Source organism: Chionomys nivalis, chromosome 2 (genome assembly GCF_950005125.1).
Source record: "Chionomys nivalis chromosome 2, mChiNiv1.1, whole genome shotgun sequence".
NCBI classification, from domain to species: domain Eukaryota; kingdom Metazoa; phylum Chordata; class Mammalia; order Rodentia; family Cricetidae; genus Chionomys; species Chionomys nivalis.
This window is the reverse complement of record NC_080087.1, coordinates 29480471-29486908: the sequence shown is the minus strand read 5'-3', so window position 1 is coordinate 29486908 and position 6438 is coordinate 29480471.

Here is a 6438-nt window from a genome sequence, read left to right as displayed (position 1 = left end):
TAGCCTCAGGTGTTATTGTGTTTTCTATAAGCTATGGTGCTTCCGTGCCCAGATTTCTTCAAGCCATCTCATTGCTCCCTTACTTACTATTTTCTTGCATATTTAATAGAAATATGTGTATACTGGCTTGTGTTCATAGTAAATCATGCTCTAAATGCAGGTAAATGAACTGGACCGGGATTGTCTTTCTCTTCTGGTTTTTCACTGGTTACCTCCACATTTTTGTGTGTTGCATTTCTTCATTGTTTTTGGAGATAACCTTTGTGAGAGGATTTTTGGATGAATTACATTTCAGAAACTAAATGAAGCACCTCCTAGTTATCTGTATGTGTAAGCTGTAAGGTACCAAATGCAATCACCTCGCTACCAAGGAATAACATTTTAAAAAATTATTGTATGGGCTGGGCATGGTGCCACACCCTTTAATCTCTGCACTTGGGAGACAGAAGCAGGTGGATCTCTTTGAGTTGGAGGCTAACCAGGTCTCCATAGTGAATTCCAGGATAGCCAGGGTTATGTAAGAACACTCTGTCTCGAAACAACAAAAATTTGTGTGTGTGTCTGTGTGTGTTTGTGTCTGTGTGTGCGTATGTCTGTGTCTTTGTGTGCGTGTGTCTGCGTGTGTATCTGTGTGTGTCTGTGTGTGTGCATGTGTCTGTGTGTGTCTGTGTGTGTGCCTGCGTGTGTCTGTCTAAACACTAGGATGCCCACGGAGCCCAGAAGAGGGCTGGAGTTAGAAGTGACCGTGAGGGTACCTATGAGGGTGCTGGCAACTGAACTCCCCAATAGCTACAAACAGAACAGCTGAGCCATCTTCTCCCCCGACAACAAACACATTTTGTTTGTGATATTCTAAGATGTTCCCTCTGCGGGAGTGGGGCAGAACTGGCTTGTTCTGCCCTTCTCCAGCTATAATACAAATCACTCGGGGAAGCAGTGAGCTGATGGCACAGCTTTCTGGTTTATTCCAGCAGTGAGGCAGCCCTCTTTCTGGACTGCCAGTTGCCCGGCCATTTCATCTCCTAATCAGGGATTGATTGTTCTAAGAAAATACAAGGAAACAAGACAGTCTCAGCAGCTTTTCCTCTCTGCGCACACACTTGCTGAATATGACCTTCACTCCGGCCACCAAAGTGGGAGCTGTCTCTCTCCCAGTCCTTCATGGCTCCCAGTCCTTCATGGCTCCCAGCAGGAGTAGGTGGCTCTTGCTATCAGGTCCTCTCCAGACACTGTCCAGTTGGAGTTAGATTACAGGCTATGCTAATCAGCTTTCTGTCACTGTAACAGATCCAAGAGAACTTGTAAAGAAAGGTTTATTTGGGCCCACAGCTTCGAAGGTTTGAGTCCCTGAAGTTAGCCCCGCTGCTTTGGAATAACAACATACTGTGGTGGAATGGAAAAGAGAACGAAGAAAATGAGGGAACCGAGGTCCCATAATCTTCCTCAATGGTTTGCAGTCAGTGACCCAAAGACTTCCTGTGAGTCTGTACTCAGAAAAGTGTTGGGACTAATGAGTCCTGGCCTTCAGCTGGATGTTGGGATTAGTGAGTCCTGGCCTTCAGCTGCTCTTCCCTCCTAGAACCTTCTAATTGAAGTTACTAGAAGCTGTGCCTAGTTAGAGGATGGGATTTTCCCCTGTTGGCCATTGACTGCAGTGTATTTAAGCCTACATGGTGCTAATAAAAAGGCTTTTGGTATCAGTGTAAAAGGTCTGCGTGTCGGCCTGTCTCTGCATCTGTGTTCTCAACCTCCAGCCCCTTGCCGGAAGCTCGTGAACTGGGGTCACGCGCATAGAGCGCAGACCTGCAGCAATTGGAGGTTCCCACCGAGATTTCGGGAACTAGGGAACGCTGAGAGGTCGCCCTGGGAAGTTGAGGGTGGATTGGGGTATGTGTTAATCCTGACGTCCTTCACTGGGTTTCGGTTCCAGGCCCTGCAGGCAGCCAGTGGAAGTCCAAACTAGACGCAGAGGGATAAGTGACCCCAGCCAGAGGGGACACCCTCTGAAACAGGAGGCGGGAGGGTGACTTGATGACCTCTAAAAATTAGAATGTATACGGCTCAAAGATAAATGTGTACAGATGTATGATATGTTGATTGTGTTGTCTTTTGTGTTCTGGACTGGAGGAAGACATTTGATTCTAGGAACTGCTAAGAAAGGTATTTTGACTTTAAAGTGTGGGCTTAAGAGTTTGATGCTTTGGAAAAGAGGTTCTGCTTTTGTCTCCACAGACGATGAGAACCTGAGGATTTATTTGAGATTCAATTGCCGCGCACCGCGGCCCCGGTCTGCGCTCTATGTGCTAGACCCCAGTTCTCGAGCTTCCGGCAAGGAGCTGGAGGTTGAGAACACAGACGCAGAGACAGGCCAACAAGCAGACCTTTAAACACTGATACCAAAAGCCCCCTTTATTAGCACCGTGTCGGCTTAAATACACTGCAGTCAATGGCCAACAGGTGACAATCCCATCCTCTGATCCTCTAACTAGGCACAGCTTCTATAAACTTCAATTAGAAGGTTCTAGGAGGGAAGAGCAGCCGAAGGCCAGGATTTATTAGTCCCAACAGAAAAGCCCCACCTCCTTTAAACACCGCCAGCGGCGCCACTCTGGGTGCCAAGCCTCTAACACGTGGACCTTTGGGAGGGACCTTCAAGATCCAAACTCCAGCAGACGCCAATCACAGCTCGCAGGTTAGGGCTACAGGCATCAGAGACGGGGCTCAGAAATGGCTCAGTACCACTTGCATGAGCTCGGAAGGGACGTTTTCCTCAGTCCAGCTTTGAATGACCAATCTCTAGTTGACAGTTGTTCTGAGAGGCCCTGAGCTGGAGGCCTACCCGAGCTGCGCCTGGACTCCTAACTCACAGACACCAGGAGATAACCGGTGTTTGTTACAGTCAGCCACTGACTGGGAAATAATTTGCTAGAATTAGATAAACACCGCGATAATTGCATCAGATAACACACACACTGCTGAGAGTGATGTCATAGTGAATGAGAGAAAATGCTATGCATTACTTCTTCCTCTAACAGATTCACTGTAACGCCAGCGTGTCAAAACTTCTAAAGCATTGTGCAAAGAAAGAAACATTAATTCTGGTCATTTATTTCCTAATTATATTTAATCACAGAGTCTGTTTCTGAGGAAACAGCCCCTAATACCCTGTAGAACTACTTCTTGGTGATTATAAAAGGCTGGAACAAGAAATCATTTGAGAGGCAGAAGAGAACTGCTTACGAGTCTAAGGCTAGCCTGGACTGCAGAGTGAGCGGTTTCTCCAAACAGGGCATGAAATCAAGCATTAAAGGGGGAGGGGCGGCCACTCGCAACCTGGGTGAATAACTAGTTAGGAAAACTGACCTCGGCTTTTACTTCTGAGGCTGGGTCTCAGGTAACCCAGGTTGACCTTGAACTCACTTCACAGTGGAGAATGACCTTGAACTTCTGCACATCCTCTTCTACCTCCCCAGGTACAGGGATTATAGGCCTATACGACAGTACTCGATTCTATTGTCCTGAGGCTCAAACCCAGGATATTTCCTGGGCAGCAGGCTAGCCCTCTGCCATCTGAGCTATGTTCCCAGTCCCAAACTGACATTCCAGATAATGAAAATAATTTTGTGTAAACTTGCACACCATAGACAGACACACACACACACTCACACACACACACCCGATCATGTATTTAAGCCCACCAGCAGAGACAGCAACTATTCTGTTGTGTTCGACTCATTCTGTAAGTCAGGAATCCCTCCACACAGAGGATGGCAACGATTCTGAGAAACTTGCTACGTACAAGTCTCTTAGTTGGCTCCTGGGGTGATTTTTCCATAGTAACAGTCAACTATCCTAAAACACCTTAGTGTCGTAGGCTTTGTTTTGATGTGCTGATCCAGACAGAGATGTTTAATTTCCCACATTGCCCTGAGGTTTTCACTTTGAATAGCACATCATTGTGTTGCTTGTCAGGACACAGTACTCACTGCCTTGCATGGCTGCGTGTATTCGTATGTGGTGCGTCCCTCCTGTAACATTCCCCCAATTGTTGCCTCTGAAATACGATCACTTTAAAATGTGCCTTTCTCATGGGTTGTATGGCAGAAGGCAGGACATATGCAAATGCTCGTCTTTGGGGTTCTTCTGCCCTAGTCTTTAGTTGCTTGCTCACTTTGAATTTACAGCACCCAAGGGTGGCTAGAAACCTCCGCAGTGCTTGTGTGTTAGCTAGAACATCAGTGACACGGGGCACCCCAGCTTGAGCTTCACTCTATTTAGAAATGGGCATAGGGAGGCAACTGAGCTGCTGGAAGACTTGTTCTGCATTTACTTAGTGTGTGTGTGAGTGTGTGTGTGTGTGTGTGTGTGAGAGAGAGAGAGAGAGAGAGAGAGAGAGAGAGAGAGAGAGAGAGAGAGAACACATGTGTCCTAGGAATTGATTCCTGAGAGAAAAACTCAGGTGACCAGGTGTTCTCTGGAATGAGTCATCTCAGGTCTAAAGTGATTTTTAAAAATTTTTCTGACACCACCAAGTCTTTTTTTTTTTTTTTTTTTTTTTTTGAGCCTTGCTGTGTTACTTTTGGCTTCTCGGAGATCCTCCTGCCTCCGTCTCCTAAGTGCTGAGAATGATGCACATCACCTCTGGATTCGTCTGTTAATGTCTCATGGAGTGCGTTGGAGTTATAGATCAGCGTGAGAGAATCACTCTGCTAAGTCCTGTGACCACAAAGGGGCACACCTCTCCGTTCACTTTGGACTTGAGATCACTTAGAACGTTAGAATAGTTTTCTTCCTTTTGTTTTGTTTTGAGACAGGGCTTCTCTGGAACTCACTCTGTAGACCAGGCTGTCCTCGAGCTCACGACTCGCCTGCTTCTCCCTCCCAAATGCTGGGGTTAAAGGCGTGTGTCACCTCTTCCCGATGAGAATAGTTTTCAATAAAGTGTTATGGTTTTCTTCATAATATTTTTACTCACTTTTTTCAATGCAATTGTTTTTGATGTTGTAACCATATCACTTTACAAACTTCTTGTTCAAAATACAGAATTGTGAAAAAACAAATCATGACCATAAGGCTCGAAGTGTTATGAAGCGAGCTCACCTGGACTGTTATTTCTAGATCATTCTCAGCCCCTGCAGTGCCCCCTCCTAAATATTACTCTTTCCTTCTCCAAAGGAAACTGTCTTGGTTCTTCAACCATTGTGATCAAATGTATTCTTCTGTTCCTAGCCTCTTCTGTCACTAGGGTGTGTGTGTGAGCCTCCTCTGGCTGTGTGTAACAGTTCCTTCATCCCATGATACAGTCTTTTGTTACATGGATATATGATACATTTATCCATCCAGCTGTTGATAGATGCTTGCTTGAATGATCCCCACGCTAAGCAATCTGATGCTTTTGATGTTTTAATTCATATGTGTACTTTTTCTGTTAGGGCGATTATATGTATACGCTCACCTTCAGTAATGCCAAACAGCTGTCTAAAGTACATCGGCACCAGCTGTGTCTGAGTTCCAATGCCCACTGCAGCTGGCACACTGAAGTCTGTTCTGGGTAACAAACCATCTAAAATGTCAAGTGGCATGTAACAATCATTTCTTTTCCACAGCGTTGTAAGTGTTCTGGCTTCCTCTGTGTGGTTCTTCTGTTTGTAGGCCTCTCTGGTCTCTGTGGGTACCTGCACACACACGGTATACACTTGCATAGATATACACACATACACAGAAATACAAAGAAATTGGGAAAAAGAAATCCTTTCACTTGTTGAATGGGAGGATCTACCCAGTATCGCCCTAAATCTTACCAGAGTCTCATGGCCACACTGTTTGATCTTTGTCCAAAGGCTGATAGTTGTTGAGACTCTATGGCCTGCTGGAAACCGTCTGGATAGTCTACCCCCAGACTAAGATCTTTCGTGTTGGCAGCTGGCTGTCTCGCTGGACTTCGTTATATGTAACTGAAGAAGTTAATCGACCATGAGTTTCTAGATTCTGCTGGGAACCCCTCCAGTCATGTGTATATGTTCTCTGTGGCACTTTGGGTTAGTCGCAGTAACACGGGCTTCCCGTAGCTCACTAACCCAGATCTCCTTCTGAGCCTGTCTTAGAGATGCATCCCCTCTTCGTCTCCCCATCACCCCCTCTTCTTCCCCTCATCACCCTGGGCCCGGTGTCAGTGTTCTGTGTTAAGTTACAGATGGCGTAAATAAACTTCCACATATATTGGTTTTTGTTAATTCTGAATAGCAAACCACCTTAAAGAAAACAGTGGCTCCAAACAACAGTAATGTATTGTCCTGATTCAGGTGATCAGCCGGGCGACCTGGGCAGTTCTCCCTCTCTGTGTTGTGGCTGGAGCTGTCCTTTCCCTGCAATTCAAGTGCCACCTTTGTCAGAAGTCAAGTACCCGTATACACATGGCTCAGTTTCTGGGCTTCTATT